Source organism: Mirounga angustirostris, unplaced genomic scaffold (assembly GCF_029215605.1).
Source record: "Mirounga angustirostris isolate CCGP_5_RB_7025 unplaced genomic scaffold, mMirAng1.0.hap1 SCAF_3, whole genome shotgun sequence".
NCBI lineage: Eukaryota > Metazoa > Chordata > Mammalia > Carnivora > Phocidae > Mirounga > Mirounga angustirostris.
In genome coordinates this window covers 75,950,268-75,973,576 of record NW_026991711.1, presented here as the reverse complement: position 1 = coordinate 75,973,576, position 23,309 = coordinate 75,950,268, and the positions used below count along the sequence as shown (strand labels likewise).

Genomic DNA, 23,309 nt, shown 5'->3' with positions numbered 1-23,309 from the left:
ATTAATATTGATGTTTATTGAAGATAGCTACCACATTATACAACTCTATGTATAATCTAAATGAAGCTAAAAGCCCCTCTACAGAGAAACCCATTATAAAAGACACCTGGGGCAGGTTCCTAGCACTACCGTTGTGTAAATTAACCACCCATGAATGACCACTGTGAGCTGTCTGCTGGAAGGGGGACTGGGCACTGCCATATTTACACGTATCCCCTCAGAGTGCCCAGACTACAGCAGACACTCCATAAATATTTCCAGAAGGAATGAATGAACACTAGAATGATCATTTAAGAAAGGCTTCAGTGAAAGACTACAGCAGTACGTGATGAAGGCTCAGATGACAAAGCCTGTTCTCTCTTCTTCCCGTTTGGCTATAAGAAAGGCATACCAGGCAACAAAGGAAATTTTAAGGAGTTAAGACATGGATTGAAGGAGGTTGTATAGTATAGAGTCTGACACAGGTGAAAGGCCTGGGGCTTTCTCACACCAGGGGCAGCCATCTTGTATAAAACAAAAATTTCCTCAGACAGGATTTTAAAAAGTCAAGATTTAGTTAAGTCATATATGCCAAAAGCCTCTATCAGAATGTTCAATTTCCTTAAATCTCACTTTACATTATATCTTCAGCTGATAGGACTTGTGCTATACTTGGATTTTTCATGCCTCACGAAGCTTTAATAGTTTTGTTTTCATTAAAAAAAAAAAAAGCATGTGGAACGATGGCATTTTCTCATTTTTCCACAATGAAAAGTACTGTGGATGAGCACTGTATTAGGTCTCAGAGACAGAAAATGGCAAACAGACAGGATCCTGGCCCCATGAGCTTCACAGGCTGGCATTACTCACGTAAGCACAATTTTAACAAGAGTTAACAACTACCATGAGTACTAAGACAGAAAAGCAGTGCAGGTCGGTAGGAGAGCCATGACCTAGAAAGGCTTAACTGAGGAACTAACGAAGACATGAAATTTGCACAATGAACAGGCATTAAGGAGAAAGGGATGGGCTGCAGGGAGAAAGAAGCATCCCAGGCAGAAGAAACCCCGTGTGTGAAGGGCAGAAGAGGTTCCTTGGTAGGTGGTGAGGGAGCCATGGGCAGGAAAGCAGGGTTCCAGCAGGCTGGAGAGGCAGGTAGGAGCCAAGCAGGGACACTGGTCTCCACTCTCAGACTCTGCATCATGGTAAGCCACTGGGGAGTTTTAAGCAAAGAAGTCACAAGTTTAGATCTGTGTTTTTAAAAGATTCTTTTGGCTGCAGCGTAGACATTGGAGAGGAGGAAGGCAGAAGTGGGTTACGAAAAAAACCAAGAGGCTATAGTTAGTGTACCAGTGACACACGCCAGTAACGCAAGCAGCTGCCAGAGTGCCAGGGGCAGGGGCGCCATGGGAGAGGGCTGGAGCCGAGTGGGAGATGAGACCCAGAACACAGCACTGTTTCCAGGAGTGTGCCAGAGAGGTGCAGAGAGTAAGGGCAGTACTGCAGAGGCAAAGAGGGGGAGGGAGAAGTCTGTTTGAGGTTGGAAAATGCACAAGCAAGCTTAAGAAATGCTGATGGCAATGAACCCTACAGGGACACAGACTGGAGATGTAGACAGGAGAAGAGACAATGAGATGAGAGCGCAAGGTTCCTGAACAGGCAGGAGGAGAAGTGGCATAGACCACTGGCGAGAGGAGGCTCAGGTGTTGGGCTCCCATGGATGGGTGGTCAGACAGGAAGCTGTGGGAGGAGCTGGATTCCCAGGCTTAAGAAGGTTAGAGAAAGTTGTGGGGAGTGGTCCACTGAGAAGTGCAGAATCATCAGCCCTGGGAGAACCCTGGGATCCCAGTCTGGCATGGGGTATGGGCAGAACTCAGGATCAGGCAGATGGGGGAACAGAAGGTGAATGAGGAGGAACGTCAAGTCAACAGTGGGCGATGGAGAGGGTAGGAAGGTGCCCCGGCTTAGTGGGAAAACAAGCATCCCCAGGGCCCGCAGCAGTGATTAGGCATCTTTGAAAGGTTTACTACTTCTGCTCTGTAGACAATGATACGGAAATGCCAAGTAATGGATCTAAGAGCTAAACCCAACATAACCCCTACTTATTGCAAGGCCGATACCTCAGAGATTCAAACCCACACAGAAATGGCAAACGTTAAAGGGACAAATTTAATGAAGCTTAATTCTTTCCTTGTCAGGTTTCCAATAAAACGAAAGATGTAAAGAAAGAGATCATGCAAGAACAGGGACAGCTAAAAACAGTTCATCAATAATTATGTAATAAAAGGAAACACATCCTATAGTTACAGAAAATGTTACTGCTGGGGGAAATGAGTACCATTGCTGGTAAAGGTGACATGGGACCTCTGTGTTATTTTTTGCCACTTCCCATAAATCTGTAATTATTTCAAAATAAAAGGATAAGTACAAAAAAAAAAAAACCACCAAAAATTACGTATTCAAGGCCTACTATACATACTGTAGTAAATTCAAGGAATGTTTACCAAAAATATACAGAAACATATAGAAAGTGAATACAATCCTAGTAGACCAGTTCAAAGGAAAGAGTCATTATCAAAATACAAATTAAATAATATATTTATATCATGTGAAGTGTAAATAGGTAAAGAGATTTTTTTTTTTTAAGAGAAGTTGGGAGGGGAAAGGATCAAGAGCACAGGTTGAATCTTTTTTTTAATATTTTTTTAAAAGATTTATTTATTTGTCAGAGAGAAAGAGAAAAAGAGAGAGCACAAGAAAGGGGAGAGGTAGAGAGAGAAGCAGGCTCCCCCTGAGCAGGGAGCCTGGTGCAGGACTCCCCTGAGCCGAAAGCAGACACTTAACTGACTGAGCCACCCAGGCATCTCGGTAAAGAGATTTTTAAAAATTTCAGTTTGGGAGATTAAGGAGTGTAGTTGTGATGAGCACCACATGTAGTATGGAAGTGCTGAATCACTATATTGTACACCTGAAACTAATATTACACTGTATGTTAATGAACTGGAATTTGAAAAACTTAAAAAATAAAAACAAATAAAAATCTAGTTTGGCTCTTAGTCGATTGGAATTAATAAATGCATGTCAAGTGAGGAAAAGATGGCGGAGGAGTAGGGGACCCTATTCCAACCAGTCCCCAGAATTGAGTTGGATATCTACCAGACCATTCTGAACACCCATGAAATCAGCTTGAGATGTAAGAAGATATATCTGGAGCTCTACAAACACAATATCGCAGGTTTTGAGGTATGAAGTGGGGAGCCATGATTCTGTGGGCAGATATCAGAAGATAAATGGAAGTGGGAGGGAGCCTTCGGGATCCTGCACCAACGTTGTATGAAAGCCTCCCACACTGGGGACTGGGCACAGACTCACAGACCGATAGCAGTGGGGAAAAGACCTTAAGGCAGCCCCCTGGAATGAAACCTGGAGTGGCAGGGCCACATGGGTGAACTGGGGGGGGGGGGGGGGGCCTGGCTGTTTTAGAAGCAAAACAGGAAGAGATGTGCCCCGACCTGGAGACGAGGACTGGGAGTGCTGCTGAGGGGTGCACAACCCAAGACACTGTAGTTTTTAACGCACAGACAGAAACAGAGATAGTGTGGCCTGGAAGAACTGGCCTGGCGAGAGGAGACTCAAGTGTTGGGCTCCCATGGATGGGTGGTCAGACGGTCTGACGTTATGAAGAACAGACTGCGATCTCTCTGTTCTGAGGCAGAGGGTTGGAAACGGTCTCTTCTGCTCGGACTTTCAGAAGAGACACAGAAAGCCGCCAGGGAAAGCTGCCAGAGAACAAAAGCCCCCCAAAACCGGTTTTCACTGAGCCCATTTCCCCCACCACACAGTGGGCAGGGCAACTCTGCCCAAACAGGGTTGCCTGAGTAACAGCATGGCAGGTCCCTCCCCCAGAACACAGGCTGGGAGAACAAGAGGCCAGCAACCCTAAGGTCCCTAAAAAAAAAGGTGCATCTTGCTTGGGTTGTTGTCAATAATTTGGACTCTGTACACTCCCTCAACCACCCCTCAACAGAATGACTAGGAGGAGGAAGCCCCAAAATAGGAAAGACTCAGATACTGACTTCTGCCACAGATTTACAAATGGATACAGATATAACCAAAATGTCAGAAATGGAATTCAGGGTAGCAGTTGTGAAGACAATAGCTAGAATGGAGAAATTGATTAATGGCAACATAGAGTCTCTAAGGGCAGAAATGAAAGCTGAACTGGCAGAACTTAAAAATGCTATTAATGAGATCCAATTTAATTTAGGTAATCTAACACCTACAGTAAGTGAGGCAGAAGAATGAATTAGTGATCTAGAAGACCAATTGATAGAAAAGAAGGAAAAAGAGGCGGCCAGGGAGAAACAACTCAAAATCCATGAAAACGGAATCAGAGAAATAAGTGACACCATGAAACATTCCAATGACAGAATTATTGGGATCCCTGAGGGGGTGCAGAGAGAGAGAGAGAGGACTAGAAGATATATTTGAGCAAATCATAGCTGAGAACTTCCCTAATCTGGGAAATGAAACAAACATTCGTGTCCTAGAGGCAGAGAGGACTCCTCCCAAGATCAAGGAAAAGACACCAACGCCCCAGCATGTAATAGTAAAACTCACAAATCTTAGAATCAAGGAAATCATCTTAAGGGCAGTTAGGGGGAAGAGAGTCCTTACGTACAGAGGGAGGAACATCAGAATAACGTCACACCTACCCACAGAGACCTGGCAAGCCAGAAAGGCCTGGCAAGACATATTCAGGGTAATAAATGAGAAGAACATGAAGCCAAGAACACTTTATCCGGCAAGGCTTTCATTTAGAATGGATGGAGAGATGCAGAGCTTCCAAGACAGGCAGAAACTAAAACAATATGTGACCACTAAGCTGGCCCTACAAGAAATATTAAGAAGGGTTCTGTAAAAGGAGAAAGAGCCCAAGAGTGATATACAACAGAAATTTACAGGGACAATCTATAGAAACAAGGACTTCACAGGCAACATGATGACAATTAATTCATATCTTTCAATAATCACTCTCAATGTAGTATGGAAGTGCTGAATCACTATATTGTACACCTGAAACTAATATTACACTTTATGTTAATGAACTGGAATTTGAATAAAAACTTAAAAAATAAAAACAAATAAAAATCTAGTTTGGCTCTTAGTCAATTGAAATTAATAAATGCATGTCAGGGGAGGAAAAGATGGCGGAGGAGTAGGGGACCCTATTCCAACCATAAAATGCTCCCATAAAATGGCATAGGGTTGCAGATTGGATAAAAAGACAGGACCAATCCATATGCTGTCTACAAGAGACTCATTTTGAACCTAAAGATACATCCAGACTGAAAGTGAAGGGATGGAGATCCATCTTCCATGCCAACAGACCGCAAAAGAAAGCTGGGGTAGCAATTCTTATATCAGACAAATTAGATTTTAAGCTAAAGACTGTAGCTAGAGACACAGAAGGACACTATACCATTCTTAAAGGGTCTATCCAACAAGAAGATCTAACAATTGTAAATATCTATGCCCCCAACATGGGAGCAGCCATCTACATGAGCCAACTGTTAGCCAAAATAGTCATATTCATAATAATACATTAATTGTAGGAGACCTCAATACTCCACTCAGCAATAGACAGATCATCTAAGCAGAAAATCAACAAAGAAACAAGAGCTTTGAATGACACACTGAACCAGATGGACCTCATAGACATAAACAGAACATTCCACCCTAAAACAACAGAATACTCATTCTTCCCGAGCACACACGGAACTTTCTCCAGAATAGACCACGTACTGGGTCACAAATAAGGCCTCAACCATTACCAAAAGACTGAGATTATTCCCTGCATATTCTCAGACCATATTGCTTTAAAACTGGAACTCAATCACAAGACAAAATTTGGAAGAAATTGAAATACTTGGAAGCTAAAGACCACTCTGCTCAACAATGTTTGGGTCAACCAGGAAATCAAAGAAGAACTTAAAACAATTCATGGAAACCAATGAGAACGAAAACACGTCGGTCCAAAACCTATGGGATACTACAAAGGCGGTCCTAAGGGGGGAAATACATAACCATCCAAACCTCACTCAAAAAAATAGAAAAATCCCGAATTCATCAAGTAACTTTACACCTTAAAGAACTAGAGAAAAAGCAACAAACGATGCTTAAGCCATGCATTAGAAGAGAAATAATTAAGATTAGCAGAGATCAATGAATAGAAACCAGAAACGCAGTAGATAAGATCAATGAAACTAGAAGCTGGTTCGTTGAAAGAATTAATCAGATCGATAAACCACTGGCCAGACTTATCCAAAACAAAAGAGAAAGGACTCAAATTAAAATTATGAATGAAAGGGAAGAAATCATGACTAACACCAAGGAAATAGAAGCAATTATTGGAAATTATTATCAACAACTATATGCCAATAAATTAAGCAGCCTGGAAGAAATGGAGGCCTTCCTGGAAATCTATAAACTGCCAAGACTGAAACAGGAAGAAATTGACAACCTGAATAGGCCAATAACCAGTAACGAGATTGAAGCCGTGATCAAAAACCTCCCAAAAAACAAGAGTCCAGGGCCTGAGGGATTCCCTGGGGAATTCTACCAAACATTCAAAGAAGAAATAATACCTATTCTACTGAAGCTGTTTCAAAAAATAGAAACAGAAGGAAAACTTCCAAACTCATTCTATGAGGCCAGCATTACCTTAATCCCCAAACCAGGCAAAGACCCCATCAAAAAGGAGAATTTCAGACCGATATCCCTGATGAATATGGATTCCAAAATCCTCAACAAAATCCTAGCTAATAGGATCCAACAATACATTAAAAGGATCATCCACCACGACCAAGTGGGGATTTATCCCCGGGATGCAAGCGTGGTTCACCATTCGCAAATCAATCAATATGATAGAACACATTTATAAAAGGAGGGAGAAGAACCATATGGTCCTCTCATTTGATGCAGAAAAAGCATTTGACAAAATACAACATCCATACCTGATCAAAACTCTTCAGAGTATAGGGACAGAGGGAACATTCCTCAAGTTCATAAAAATCCATCTATGAAAAACCCACAGCAAATATCATCCTCAATGGAGAAAAGCTGAGAGTCTTTCCCTTAAGATCAGGAACACGTCAAGGATGCCCACTCTCACCACTATTGTTCAACATAGTACTAGAAGTCCTAGCAACTGCAATCAGACAACAAAAAGAAATAAAAGGCATTCAGATTGGCAAAGAAGAAGTCAAACTCTCTCTCTTCGCAGATGACATGATATTTTATGTGGGAAATCCAAACGACTCCACCCCCAAATTACTAGAACTCATACAGCAATTCAGTAATGTGGCAGGATACAAAATCAATGCACACAAATCAGTTGCTTTCTTATACACTAACAATGAAACTGTAAAAAGAGAAATTAGAGAAACGATTCCATTTACAATAGCACCAAAAACCATAAGATACCTCGGAATAAACCTAACCAAAGAGGTAAAGGATCTCTACTCTAGGAACTACAGAACACTCATGAAAGAAATTGAAGAAGACACAAAAAGATGGAAAAACAATCCATGCTCATGGATCGGAAGAATAAACATTGTTAAAATGTCTATGCTAACCAGAGCAATATATACCTTCAATGCCATCCCTATCAAAATTCCAATGGCATTTTTCAAAGTACTGGAACAAATAACCCTAAAATTTGTATGGAATCAGAAAAGACCCCAAATTGCCAAGGAAATGTTGAAAAAGAAAAACAAAACTGGGGGCATCACGTTGTCTGATTTCAAGCTATATTACAAAGCAGTGATCACCAAGATAGCATGGTACTGGCACAAAAACAGACATACAGACCAATGGAAGAGAATAGAGAGCCCAGATATGGACCCTCAAGTCGATGGTCAAATAATCATCGACAAAGCAGAAAAAAATATGCCATGGAAAAAAGAGTCCCTTCAATTAATGGTGCTGGGAAAATTGGACAGCTATATATAGAAGAATGAAACTCGACCATTCTCTTACACCATACACAAAGATAAACTCAAAATGGATGAAAGACCTCAATGTGAGACAGGAATCCATCAAAATCCTAGATGAGGGGGCGGAGCAAGAAGGCGGAGTAAGAGAAGACCTGCATTTCACCTGGTCCCAGGATTTCAGCTGGATAGGGATCAAACCATTCTGAACACCTATGAACTCAACAGGAGATCGAAGAAAAGAATAGCAACAACTCTCTGAACAGAAAAGCAACCACTTTCTGGAAGGTAGGAGGTGCGGAGAAGTGAATCTGAGGCGATATTCAGGGGAATAGACGGCGGGGGAGGGGGCATCCATTGGCCGCTTCTGGCAAGTGATAGAGCCGCAGAACACAAAATCGGAACTTTTAGAAGTTGGCTCCGCTGAGGGACGGCGCTCCAGTGGCTAAGCGGGGGGTGGAACCCTCACAGGACAGTGTGGTCTCAGGACACTTGGGGTCACAAAAAGACCGGGGGTGCCTGAGTGAGGCAGAGCTCCCAGGTATCAGAGCAGGGAAGCCGGCTGCAGAGACGGAGCCGAGGCGTGGGCTCTCAGCTCGGGGTTGCCATAAACCGTGATCCGCGGCACAATCGGGCCACTGCTCCTCCAGCAGGGACCCAACAGGCAACAGATCCAGGGAGACTCCCCTTCCTCCCCCGGGAGGAGAGGCACAGGAGCACACTGCAGGGATCTGCTGGATTTGGAGACTCCACACGGGGTCGGGTGCCAGAGATAGAAACACTCGGTCACAGGCCGGGTGAACATGGAGTGCGGCCGGAGACCAGGGAGAGGGGAGTAACTGACTGCTTTTCTCTGAGGGCGAACTGAGGAGGGGGGCCCCGAGTTCTCGGATCCTCTGGGCGGAGATTGGGACGCTGCCATTTTCACTCTTGTCCTCCAAAGCTGTACAGAAAGCTTGCAGGGAACAAAAGCTCCCGAGAGCAAACCTGAGCAGATTACTTAGCCCGCACCCGGCAAGGGCGGGCCAATTTCACCTCCGACAAAGACATTTGGGAACCATGGCCACAGGCCCCTCCCCCAGAAGATCAGCAAGAACAGCCAGCCAAGACCAAGTTTACCGATCAATGAGAATGGCAGAACTCAAGAGCTAGGGGAATACTGCACATAGAATCCGTGGCTTTTTTACCATGATTCTTTACTCTTTCAAAGTTAATTTTTTTTTAACTGTCTTTTTTTTTTTAATTTTTCTTTTTCCCTTTTTGAATCAACATCTTACCCCTTTTTTAAAAAACATTTTTATTTTTCATTTTTAGAGTCATATTCTATCACTTCATAATAGTTACCCTTATTTTTGGCATATATATATAAGTTGTTCTCTCTTTAAAATTTTGAGATACAGTTTCTTCTAACAGATCAAAATATACAGTAAATCTCTACTGTATGGCTTTGTTCTAGTCTCCTGCCTGATCACATTCTCTCCCTTTTTTATTTTTTTAATCCTCTTCTTTTTTTTTAAACAAACTTCTTATCTTATCAATTCCTTTTATAAAATCTTTTATAATTTTCATCTTTACAATCATATGCCATCCCTTCATCATATCAACCCTTATTTTTGTACATATATAAGTTTTTGTTTCTTTAAAATTTTAGGAGGCACTTTCATCTAACAGACCAAAATACACCCCAAATCTAGTGTGTGGCACTGATCTATGCACCAGCCTGATCATATTTCAATATATTCTGGTTTTTTTGTTTTGTTCTGTTTTTCTTTGTTTTTATCTTTCTCTTTTTTCTTTCTTTCCATTTCTTTTCCTCCGGTTTCAGGTCTTTTCTGATTTGTTTACAGTATATTTTCTGGGGACGTTGTTACCCTGTTAGCATTTTGTTCTCTCATTCATCTATTCTCCTCTGGACAAAATGACAAGACGGAAAAAATCACCTCAACAAAAAGAACAAGAGGTAGTACCAACTGCCAGGGACCTACTCAATACAGACATTAGTACAACGTCAGACCTAGAGTTAAGAATGATGATTTACTACTAGCTCGGCTTGAAAAAAGCATGGAAGTTACTAGAGAAACCCTTTCTGGAGAAATAAAAGAACTAAAATCTAACCAAGTCGAAATCAAAAAGGCTATTAATGAGGTGCAATCAAAAATGGGGGCACTAACCCCTAGGATAAATGAGGCAGAAGAGAGAATTAGTGATATAGAAGACAAAATGATGGAAAATAAAGAAGCTGAGAAAAAGAGAGATAAACAACTACTGGACCACGAGGGCAGAAATCGAGAGATAAGCGATACCATAAGACGAAACAAAACAGAAGGAGAGATAAAAAGCTTCCAGGACAACAAAAACTAAAGGAATTTGCAAACATGAAACCAGCCCTACAAGAAATATTGAAAGGGGTCCTCTAAGCAAAGAGAGAGCCCAAAAGTAACATAGACCAGAAAGGAACACAGACAATATACAGTAACAGTCACCTTACAGGCAATACAATGGCACTAAATTCCTATCTTTCAATAGTTACCCTGAATGTAAATGGGCTAAATGCACCAATCAAAAGACACAGGCTATCAGATTGGATAAAAAAAACAAGACTCATTGATATGCTGTCTGCAAGAGACTCATTTTAGACTCAAAGACAGCCCCAGATTGAAAGTGAGGGGGTGAAAAACCATTTACCATGCTAATGGACACCGAAAGAAAGCTGGGGTGGCAATCCTTATATCAGACAAATTAGATTTTAAACCAAAGACTGTAATAAGGGATGAGGAAGGACACTATATCCTACTTAAAGGGTCTATCCAACAAGAAGAGCTAACAATTGTAAATATCTATGCCCCTAACAAGGGAGCAGCCAATCATATAAGGCAATTAATAAGAAAAGCAAAGAAGCACATTGATAACAATACAATAATAGTGGGGGACTTTAACACCCACCTCACTGAAATGGGCAGATCATCTAATCAAAAGATCAACAAGGAAATTAAGACTTTAAATGACACACTGGACCAAATGGACCTCACAGACATATTCAGAACGTTCCATCCTAAAGCAACGGAATACACATTCTTCTCTAGTGCCATGGAACATTCTCCAGAATATTATCAAATCAGGTCTCACCTGGTACCAAAAGATTGGGATCATTCCTTGCCTATTTCCAGACCATAATGCTTTGAAACTAGAACTCAATCACAAGAGGAAAGTTGGAAAGAACTCAAATACATAGAGGCTAAAGAGCATCCTACTAAAGAATGAATGGGTCAACCAGGAAATTAAAGAAGAATTTAAAAAATTCATGGAAACCAATGAAAATGAAAACACAACTGTTCCAAATCTTTGGGACGCAGCAAAGACAATCCTAAGAGAAAAGTATATAGCAATACAAGACTTTCTCAAGAATCAAGAAAGGTCTCAAATACACAACCTAACCCTACACCTAAAGGAGCTAGAGGAAAAAAGAGCAAATAAAGCTTAAACCCAGCAGAAGAGAAATAATAAAGATCAGAGCGGAAATCAATGAAATAGAAACCAAAAGAACAGTAGAACAGATCAACGAGACTAGTAGCTGGTTCTTTGAAAGAATTAACAAGACTGATAAACCCCTGGCCAGATTTAACAAAAAGAAAACAGACATGACCCAAATCAACAAAATCATGAGTAAAAGAGGAGAGATCACAACCAACACCAAAGAAATACAAACAATTATAAGAACATGTTATGAGCAACTAATTTCCAGCAAATTAGATAACCTGGAAGAGATGGATGCATTCCTAGAGATGTATCAACTACCAAAACTGAACCAGGAAGAAATAGAAAACCTGAACAGACCTATAACCACTAAGGAAATTGAAGCAGTCATCCAAAATCTCCCAACAAACAAGAACCCAGGGCCAGATGGCTTCCCAGGGGAATTCTACCAAACATTTAAAGAAGAATTAATACCGTATTCTTCTGAAACTGTTCCAAAAAATAGAAATGGAAGGAAAATGTCCAAACTCCTTTTATGAGGCCACCATTACCTTGATCCCCAAACTAGACAAAGAGCCCATCAAAAAGGAAAATTACAGACCAACATCCTTGATGAACATGGATGCAAAAATTCTCATCAAAATACTAGCCAATAGGATCCAACAGTACATTAAAAGGATTATTCACCACAACCAAGTGGGATTTATCCCTGGGCTGCAATGTTGGCTCAACATCCACAAATCAATCAATGTGATACAATACATTAACAAAAGAAAGAACAAGAATCATATGATCCTCTCAACAGATGCAGGAAAAGCATTTGACAAAGTACAGCATCCTTTCTTGATCAAAACTCTTCAGAGTATAGGCATAGAGGGTACATACCTCAATATCGTAAAAGCCATCTATGAAAAACCTACAGTGAATATCATTCTCAATGGGGAAAAACGGAGAGCTTTTCCCCTAAGGTCAGGAACGCGGCAGCGATGCCCACTATCACCACTGCTATTCAACATAGTATTAGAAGTCCTAGCCACAGCAATCAGACAACAAAAAGAAATCAAAGGCATCCAAATCGGCAAAGAAGAAGTCAAACTCTCTCTCTTTGCAGATGATATGATACTTTATGTGGAAAACCCAAAAGACTCCCCCACCAAAACTGCTAGAACTCATAGAGGAATTCAGTCAACTGGCAGGATATAAAATCAATGCACAGAAATCAGTGGCATTCCTATACACCAACAACAAGACAGAAGAAAGAGAAATTCAGGAGTTGATCCCATTTACAATTGCACCCAAAACCACAAGATACCTAGGAATAAATCTAACCAAAGAGGCAAAGGACCTGTACTCAGAAAACTATAAAATACTCATGAAAGACATTGAGGAAGACACAAAGAAATGGAAAAACGTTCCATGCTCATGGATTGGAAGAACAAATATTGTGAAGATGTCAATACTACCTAGAGCAATCTACACATTCAATGCAATCCCCATCAAAATACCATCCGCTTTTTTCAAAGAAATGGAACAAATAATCCTAAAATTTGTATGGAACCAGAAAAGACCCCACATAGCCAGAGGAATGTTGAAAAAGAAAAGCAAAGCTGGCGGCATCACATTTCCAGACTTCCAGCTCCATTACAAAGCTGTCATCATCAAGACAGTATGGTACTGGCACAAAAACAGACACATAGATCAATGGAACAGAACAGAGAGCCCAGAAATGGACCCTCAACTCTATGGTCAACTCATCTTTGACAAAGCACGAAAGAATGTCCGATGGAAAAAAGACAGTCTCTTCAACAAATGGAGTAGGGAAAATTGGACAGCCACATGCAGAAGAATGAAACTGGACCATTTCCTTACACCACACACAAAAATAGACTCCAAATAGTTGAAAGAACTAAATGTGAGAAAGGAGTCCATCATAATCCTAAAGGAGAACATAGGCAGCAACCTCTTCGACCTCAGCCACAGCAACTTCTTCCTAGAAACATCACCAAAGGCAAGGGAAGCAAGGGCAAAAATGAACTATTGGGATTTCATCAAGATAAAAAGTTTCTGCACAGCAAAAGAAAGTCAACAAAACCAAAAGACAACCGACAGAATGGGAGAAGATACTTGCAAATGACATATCAGATAAAGGGCTAGTATCCAAAATCTATAAAGAACTTATCAAACTCAACACCCAAAGAACAAATGATCTAATCAAGAAATGGGCAGAAGACATGAATAGACATTTTTCCCAAGAAGACATCCAAATGGCCAACAGACACGTGAAAAAGTGCTCAACATCGCTCGGCATCAGGGAAATCCAAATCAAAACCTCAATGAGATACCACCTCACACCAGTCAGAATGGCTAAAATCAACAAGTCAGGAAATGACAGATGTTGGCGGGGATGCGGAGAAAGGGGTACCCTCCTACACTGTTGGTAGGAATGCAAGCTGGTGCAACCACTCTGGAAAACAGTATGGAGGTTCCTCAAAAAGTTGAAAATAGAGCTACCATACAATCCAGCAATTGCAGTACTGGGTATTTACCCCCAAGATACAAATGTAGGGATCCGAAGGGGTACGTGCACCCCAATGTTTATAGCAGCGATGTCCACAATAGCCAAACTGTGGAATGAGCCAAGATGTCCATCGACAGATGAATGGATAAAGAAGATGTGGTATATATATACAATGGAATATTATGCAGCCATCAAAAGGAATGAGATCTTGCCATTTGCAACGATGTGGAAGGAACTGGAGGGTGTTATGCTGAGCGAAATAAGTCAAACAGAGAAAGACAAGTATCATATGACCTCACTGATATGAGGAATTCTTAATCTCAGGAAACAAACTGAGGGTTACTAGAGTGGTGGGTGGTGGGAGGGATGGGGTGGCTGGGTGATAGACACTGGGGAGGGTATGTGGTATGGTGAGCACTGTGAATTTCGCAAGACTGTGGAATCACAGATCTGTACCTCTGAAACAAATAATGCAATATATGTCAAGAAAAAAAAAAAAGAAGAAGATAGCAGGATGGGAAGAATGAAGGGGGGGAATCGGAGGGTGAGACGAACCATGAGAGACGATGGACTCTGAAAAACAAACTGAGGGTTCTAAAGGGGAGGGGGGTGGGAGGATGGGTTACCCTGGTGATGGGTATTGAAGAGGGCACATTCTGCATGGAGCACTGGTGTTATGCACAAACAATGAATCATGAAACACTACATCAAAAACTAATGATGTAATGTATGGTGATTAACATACAATAAAAAATTTTTTTAAAAATCCTAGATGAGAACACAGGCAGTAACCTCTTCTACATCAGCCACTGCAACTTCTTTCAAGACACATCGCCAAAGGCAAGGGAAGCAAGGGCATAAATGAACTTTTGGGACTTCATCAAGATAAAAAGCTTCTGCACAGCAAAGGAAACAGTCAACAAAACAAAGAGGCAACCCACGGAATGGGAGAAGATATTTGCAAATGAGACTACAGATAAAGGGCTGGTATCCAAGATCTATAAAGAACTTCTCAAACTCAACACCCAAAAAACAAATAATCAAGTCAAAAAATGGGCAGAGGGGCACCTGGGTGGCTCAGTCGTTGAGCATCTGCCTTTGGCTCGGGTCATGATCCTAGGGTCCTGGGATCGAGCCCCGCATCTGGCTCCCTGCTCTGTGGGAAGCCTGCTTCTCCCTCTCCCACTCCCCCTGCTTATGTTCCCTCTCTCTCTGTGTCTCTCTCTGTCAAATAAGTAAAAAATAAAATCTTTAAAAAAAAAAAAAATGGGCAGAAGACATGAACAGACACTTCTCCAAAGAAGACAGACAAATGGCTAACAGACACATGAAAAAATGTTCATCATCATTAGACATCAGGGAAATTCAGATCAAAACCACATTGAGATACCATCTTACACCAGTTAGAATGGCAAAAATTGACAAGGCAAGAAACAACAAATGTTGGAGAGGTTGTGGAGAAAGGGGAACCCTCCTACACCCTTGGTGGGAATGCAAGTTGATACAGCCACTTTGGAAAACAGTGTGGAGGTGCCTCAAAAAAATAAAAATAGAGCTACCCTATGACCCAGCAAATGCACTATTGGGTGTTTACCCCAAAGACACAGATGTAGTGAAAAGAAGGGCCATATGCACCCCAATGTTCATAGCAGCAGTGTCCGCAATAGCCAAACTGTGGAAACAGCCGAGATGTCCTTCAACAGACGAATGGATAAAGAAGATGTGGTCCATATATACAATGGAATATTACTCAGCCATCAGAAAGGATGAATACCCAACTTTTACATCAACATGGATGGGACTGGAGGAGATTATGCTAAATGAAATAAGTCAAGGAGAGAAAGTCAATTATCATATGGTTTCACTTATTTGTGGAACATAGGGAATAGCATGGGGGACATTAGGAGAAGGAAGGGAAAATGAAGGGGAGGAAATCGGAGGAGGAGATGAACCATGGGAGACTATGGACTCCAAGAAACAAACTGAGGGTTTTAGGGGGAACGGGGTTGGGCAGATGAGTTAGCCCAGTGATGGGTATTAAGGAGAGCATGCACTGCATGGAGCACTGGGTGTTATACGAAAACAATCAATCAAGGATCACTACATCAAAAACTAATGATGTATTATATGGTGACTAACATAACATAATAAAATTTAAAAAAAAATAACAGGGTGAAAATAAATAAATAAATAAATGCATTTTAGCTGTTGGAGCAGAGTTACAACCACACCTTGGAGATACTGCAGCTTTGGTTTGCAGACCACTGCAACAAAGCGAATATCACAATGGAGTCAAATGAATTGCTTCTCCCAGTGCATATAAAGTTATATTTACACTATACTGTAGCCTATTCAGTGTGCAACAACATTATGTATAAATAAACAATGCATATACTTTAATTTAAAAATACTTCATTGCTAAAAAATGCTAACCATCATCTAAGCTTTCAGTGAGTTGTAATCACTGACCACAGTTCACCGTAATAAATGCAGTAATAATGAAAGTTTGAAATATTCCAAGAATTACCAAAATGTGGCACAGAAACATAAAGTGAACAAACATTGTTGGAAATATGGCACTGACATACTTGCTTGATGCAAAGTTGCCACAAAATTTCAATTTGTAAAAAATGTAATATCTGCAAAGCACAATAAAGCAAAGCATAGTAAAATGAAGTATGCCTGTATATATTTATATCATTCTCTTGAAAAGTACATCCTTTTTTTTAAAGAACAAAAAATAAGGTGAAAACCTAAATACCATGCAAATTGATTTTCAAGTTATATGAGAATTTTTTTTAATAGAAATATTTAGAAGTTAAATCTTAAATTTCAAATTAGTAAAATGTTTCCTGGTTAAGATTTTCTTCTGTAAATATCACTTTACCAACCAGAGTCATGACAACCAATGTTGAAAAAATTCGATTTTTGCTGTCATTCTGCAAGTGGTTATATCTACCGAGTAGCACAGCTGTTTCACATTATTGTCTCCTAACGTGAAGACTCTCACATTTGATATACTGAAGAAATAGAAAATGAATACATCCAAGCTGACAGGTAATGAGCAACTATATATAAGTGAAAATGTATTTAAAACACCTGAACCTCAAACAATATTGTAATTATTTTTCATTACATTAAATTGAAAATTCATCAAAGTTCACGGCATCAGAAGTAATAACTCTTTCACCATATCATCAACTGCATCTTTTATCAGACTCTCTTTCAATCTTTATAATTTCCACGGTAGAAAATACTTCCACTTATCACTAAACCTCCTATCCAGACAGTGGCATGTCATTCCCAGTTCTCCTTGGGATCTGGACACGGCCATATTCATTCAAGATTAAGAGGAATCCTACTAGGAGACTAAGAATGTTGTAAATCAAAGACTAAAATTCAAATTGCCTAGGGTGACGAATGATGGTGTAAGAAAGGCACAGCTGGACAGCTGTCTTGGGCCTTTCAGGTTGTTTCCAGGATCCTTAACTTCTGCCTACTGAAATGGCTACTTCATATCATCCCATAAGTCCAGAAATACCATTCCTTCCAGGAACCTTCTTCTTAGACCCTTTAAAGGAGAACTGAGAGCATGGTCTGCCTTAAACCAATACCGTTCTGACTCTGCACTTCCATAATTATGCTTCACTGGAGTGTAAAGGAAAGAGAACAGGTTTTGGAGCCAGACTAAACCAAGTTGAGTCTGAATCCTTTTTTTTTTTTTTTTCTCCAAGTCTGAATCCTAACTGTGCCGCTTACCAGTTTGGCAGCAAATGTTGGGCAATGTACTGAACTCCTCCAAGACATACTTTCCTCATTGACAAAATGTATTATCAGTTTGCAGAATTAGATGAGAATTGAACAGAATGTATTTTTAAAACATACTATGTCAGGTTTAACAGAGTAGATGCTGAGTAAATGGTAACTAGTATAATTTACTATTACATTGCCCTGTGTAATACAATAATCATTGATGCTGACAAACTTTACATTTCACTGTTTTATCTATATATTCTGTAAATATGGTCCATTTTAGATTTATAAATTCTTAGGAGACAGAAATTATAGCTCAACAGTTCTATGTAGCACCTAGCAATCAAGTTCTTAGTAAGGAAATGTACTTTCATAGTTTTCTATTTATATTTCTCTTCATTTGTATAATAGCCAAATACATGTAATGAAATACATGTGCCTTCTCAAATTGTCCAGCTTTAGAAGAGGATCTTTTCTCCATTATGGTGATTATTTTAAGGTTTCTAGAACAATGAAATTAACCAACATGTTATTAGTCTCTCTTCCATATTTCAATACCTGCCACAAAACTTGGTCATTAACTCACATTCTGAAAAGATTTTTCTCTCACTTTAAGTAGAATTGGTTATCAACAGTGAGTCAGTTCTTCATCTGCAGGGTCCAGCTCTTATTCAGAAAACACTGGTACTTATCAGAAAATGTTTCCTTTCTGATGACATTTTAATCAAATGTATCTCATGCTACGGATCTTGATATTTCAAACTTTCATAGTTTCTGACAAGTCTGCTGTGATTTCTACCTGATCCTGTGTCTCCCCCTCCCCAACCGGCTACCTTCAAGGTTTTCTCTTTATCTTTGACTATGATGTATCTAGGTGTGTTCTTTTTGTTATTTATCCTGCTTGGGGTTCTCTAAACATCTTGGATCTCTGACTGGATTTTCATGGTTTTTGGCAAATTCTCAGCCATTATGCCTTCAAACAGTTCTTCTCCCTTATTACCTCTCCCTTCTTTTTTGTGGAACTCCATTTGCCCCAACGTTCTTGGACACTCACGCTCTGTTTTGTCCCTGTCCCTACTTTTTTCTCCCCCTTTGTATTCAGTTTGGGTAATTTCTACTGACCTGCCTTCAAGTTCACTGAGCTCACATTCTTTCCTCAGCTGTGTCAAGTGTACTGATGAGCCCCTCAAAGGAATTCTTCTTATATAATATCATGGCTTTACTTCCTGCATTTCCATTTGAGTGTTTCTCATAGTTTCCATCTTCTGCTTCATCTACTCATGTATGTTGTCCACCTTTACCTTTAACAGAGTTATTTAAATTCCCATCTGATAGTTACTTTGAATTTATTCTAGATATTAGTTATTTTAAAGTCCCTGAATCTGACTCTATAGATTTCTTTACCTCTGAGCAAGGAGGCAGGGTTTTGTGCTGTTCCTGTGCAGCATCCAATCACCTCCTATAGGCCTGAAACATCGAGGAGGGCTCCCACCCTGCGCCCATGATTTCTCATGCATACCAGTGAAGGCTGACAGATAAGAGCCTACAAGTGAGTGCAAACTCCCCCTGTGTCAGGGCCCGCAGCTCTGTCAGACTGATAGGGCAGTCCACACTTGACCTCTGACAATTTGTTAAAATGTTCTCTGATTTTTCCTAACCCTTCTGCACAGGAGCCAGGCCTTCCAACATGCTTTGCCACAGGTGAGCCAGTCTGCAGCTCCTTGGATTCAGACGATTTCATGGGCCTATGACCTCAACGTTCTTAGCAGCTCAAGAAAAGTTAGGATTTTATCCTTTTCCTGTCGTTAACTTGGGAGCAGGGCTCTTTCCAGCTTTCCACGTGCCCAATGGTTTCAGACTTTCATCTGTAAGACCACTTAGGCTTTTAGTTTCCAAAGGAAAAAGAAAGGCAGAAAAGCTTTGTAAAGGGTGAACTACTATCCATCAAGTCAGGAATCAGACATCATTAAAGATTATCATGAAGAAACCTGCAATGCACCAGCAGGTGTGCTAAGACAGTTGATTTTAATACCGTCAAGTAGGCATCTATGAGTATCAGTTAGTGGGTTTTAGCCAAAAGACAGTTCACTCAACAAATATTTATTCATTGCCTGTCATGTGACAGGCAAAGCTGATATATCAGTAATTAAAACTGAAAAAAATCCCAGTTCTCAAGGAACTTATATTCTAGGAGACCCTGTCATTATTATTTTTAAATTACCAATGGGGGGAAGAGGGAACACTTTTCATTATTCAGCTCCTATAGGCTTAAAGAATCAAGTGGCAGAGATTTAAAGCACGATCAAACTGTGCTGATGACAAGGCTGTGTACACATGCAATCTTTATACACTTTCAATTCATTTGTGAGTTTTTTTTACCTCATATTTAAATAAGAGCAAGTAGTCAACAGTGAATGAGGGTTAGATATGCATGTAATTCACATTCGTATGCTTTCAAAGGAATGAAATGGTAAAATACACAAATAGGTTATCTCAATGTATACCAAAAGCACCAACAATTATTCATCCACTCACCCCATAATTTCTTAGTATAAGGTGCCACTCTAGGAATCATGGGAAGAAGAAAGACAATATCATCTCCTGCCCCCCTCAAAAGAATGACAATTCAGATACCTGCTTCCCACGAGGAAGTTTGTGCTGTATGTTGTAGCTGTGTAACTTCAGGCTTTCAAATTTATTTTCATTTATTTATGTACCCCTCCAAATTCAATACTGCAATTCAAGTATACTGCCATTTGATGGTGAAAGTAACCCTTTGCAAAATTTGTTTTATTAATACTCTAACGGGGCACCTGGGTGGCACAGTTGCTTGAACGTCAGATTCTTGATTTCGGCTCAGGTCATGATCTCAGGGTCATGAGACTGAGGCCCACGTGCTCAGCGCAGAGCCTACTGGAGTTTCTCTCCCTCTCCGTCTACCCCTCCCCACCCCATGCATGCTTGCTCACTCTCTCTCTCTCAAATAAATCTTGAAAAAAAATACTCTATAAGTTCCTCCCAAAAAAGGATTCGTAGTAGTAATAAAAATTCCAGTCACTATTAATTGGCATATAATTAATAGATGATTAAATTAGACATAGGGAAATGAAGGCAGGAAAATAAAATGAGGTCAGAATGGAAGTTAGGCACATAAACATACATGTCTCACACTTTCACTCATCTTCACATCTGGGTCATAAATAGCTCTAGTCAGAGAGAGAAACTCAATGAGGGGCCTATTCAAACTGCTATGAATACAGGTCTAGATCCTTTATCTGGGATTCCATAATCCAGAAGGGTCTGAAGACTGAAAGTTTTTCACAAATGGAAAACGTGGCCTGAACAAAAGTGAAGTCTGCAAAGTGTTAATCCCACTTTGTAAATACGCAGAAATACGAATTCCTTTGACTACAAGGTACTCTGTCAGAACCCGCTAGTTTTTTAAATTCAAAATATACAACATATAAACCATTTTACTTTTCTAAAATCCAGAATACACTCAATTCCAAAGTATGCAATCCCAAAGTTGTAGACAGAAACAATGAATCTCTGTGTGGCATATATTTTGCTTGAAATATGAAGTGAACTTTCTACTGAAAAGAAAACAGACGAAAAATAAAGTTTTTAATTCAAAGTGTTCCACAGGCAGTACTGTGTACTTCCTGAAGAGATTTATAAGCGTGTCATTAACAGTGGGTTAAATAATCAAATAAGTGAGAGACTCCTCCTACATTCTTCATTTTATATCTATGGAACCCAAGTGGGTCTGAAGTTACTTGGCCTCCACTGGATGCTGGCTGACTCCCATGTCCGTGTTTCCTGAGGGGAGGCCCTGCCTTGTGGTAGAAGATACAGCAATAAAAGCAGGTCAGGTTTGTCCGTGAGATTCCCCAAAATTAACTTCTTTCCTGGAGATTCCCAGATCAAATTAGCATATTAAAAGTTATGAGTAGTCCTACCTCCTACAGTACAGAAACCTTAATTAATTTCTACATTTATTTCCCAAAATTATTTGAGCATAAAACGTGCTTCCACACCATAAAACATTTTTATAGAATCAAGTGATTCAATATAAAGGACACTAGTTGGGAAATAATTTGCTAAGGAAATTAAATGTGAATTGTAAATACAAGAAAAATTATTATAAATAAAACTTCTTTAAAAATGCCCAAATACAGTTGTATCATTCTCACTAATGTTTACATTTCTCTCTGATCCTAAATTTACCCACTTTCTTCAGAAAGCTTCTCTTCAGCTCTTTAAATCCCATCTTGGCACTCTCCTCTCCAGAGGCCAGCAGACTCCCCAGGTTTTCTGGAAACTGGTCTCCAGGATGACCCGGCTGCTTCCTCACCCCCACCTGTTCAGTGCCTTGGTCAGAACGGTCCTTTCTAACTCATGCAAGCTGATGGAGCTAACGAAGGAAAATACACTAACGTGCTTTCCTTTACGACCAGGAAACAAACAGGCCAAGTTCCAAAGGGACACTTCTCTCTAGTCTCCTCACTGCAATGGCACGTCCCAAAGCTCCTCTGGCTTCTCTGCTCCAAACCACCTGCTGTTCTCCGCCAAGCCACAGACAGAAGACAGGCCAGCCACACACAACTTGAGGGCACACTGAAAATGCCAAATAATCCCAGCCCCACATCACATGTTTCTCCCCTGCAAAATTCTTCTTCTAAAGCAAAAAGAGGCAAATTTCCATTTTGTTCTTTTTCAGGTATGTCCTAGTTATCAATATTGTTTTCAAGGAGCCATCTCAGTTAAATACAATAGTGCATCTAGTTATACCCTTAACAAAGCTTAGCAATCTGCAACCTTACAAATGATCTTAGTATAGAGCTGTTCAGACATGGTTTTCTGAAGCAATCTATATCCCTCACCACGGGCAGACTATTTTGAACAAGGTGTGAGAACATGAATGCAGATTTAGTTCAAAATAGTATTTACTGAATGAACTTTACATGTCAGATAATTTATGCCCTAACCTGAGTTTCTTTTATAAAAACACCTGTAGTGTTCTTGGGTTTGGGGTTTTGTTTTTGGTGTTTTTTTTGTCTCTATAGAAGGCTGCTGGGTCTGAACTAGCCTTGGTTTGATGCTGGCTCACTCCTTTGTGCACTGAACAGAGGCTCTGCCCTTAGAGCTATAAAGGCAAGTCAGGTTTGTCAGGGAGACCCGCTGGGCTCATCTTTGCGAAGCATCCCACTGTATGCAAGGGACCCTACCAAGCTCCCAGGTAATACAACAATGAATCCTTCCTACTCCTGCTACCATGAACAGGAAAAAGAAAGTATGTTGAAACTAACAATGCAAGGGAAAATGTCCCAAGTACCACAAAAGAGGTATGCATAGAGTAGTGGAGGAAATTATAAGACAGCAATTACTTAAAGTGTCTGAAAGGCAAATACTCTAACAATTAATTATGCTTCCTGTATTATTAGAGTGGTGGTATTTCTATTTCAAAGATTCACCCTAGCTATAAAATATAGAAAGACACTGTGGTTTTTACCCCCCACTGGTAAATAGGAAAATGGTAGAATTGTTGTTTCTACAACTGGAATGTAATATGCCAATAATGAACTACCGTG

The 23,309-nt window shown here is 40.3% G+C and overlaps 1 protein-coding gene across 3 annotated transcripts in view; it reads right to left on the bottom strand.

The window, feature by feature from the left end:
• The window catches only part of MIPEP (mitochondrial intermediate peptidase), a 190,280-nt gene that overhangs the window by 77,800 nt on the left and 89,171 nt on the right, over positions 1 to 23,309 (bottom strand). The gene's annotated exons all lie outside the window — the stretch shown is intronic.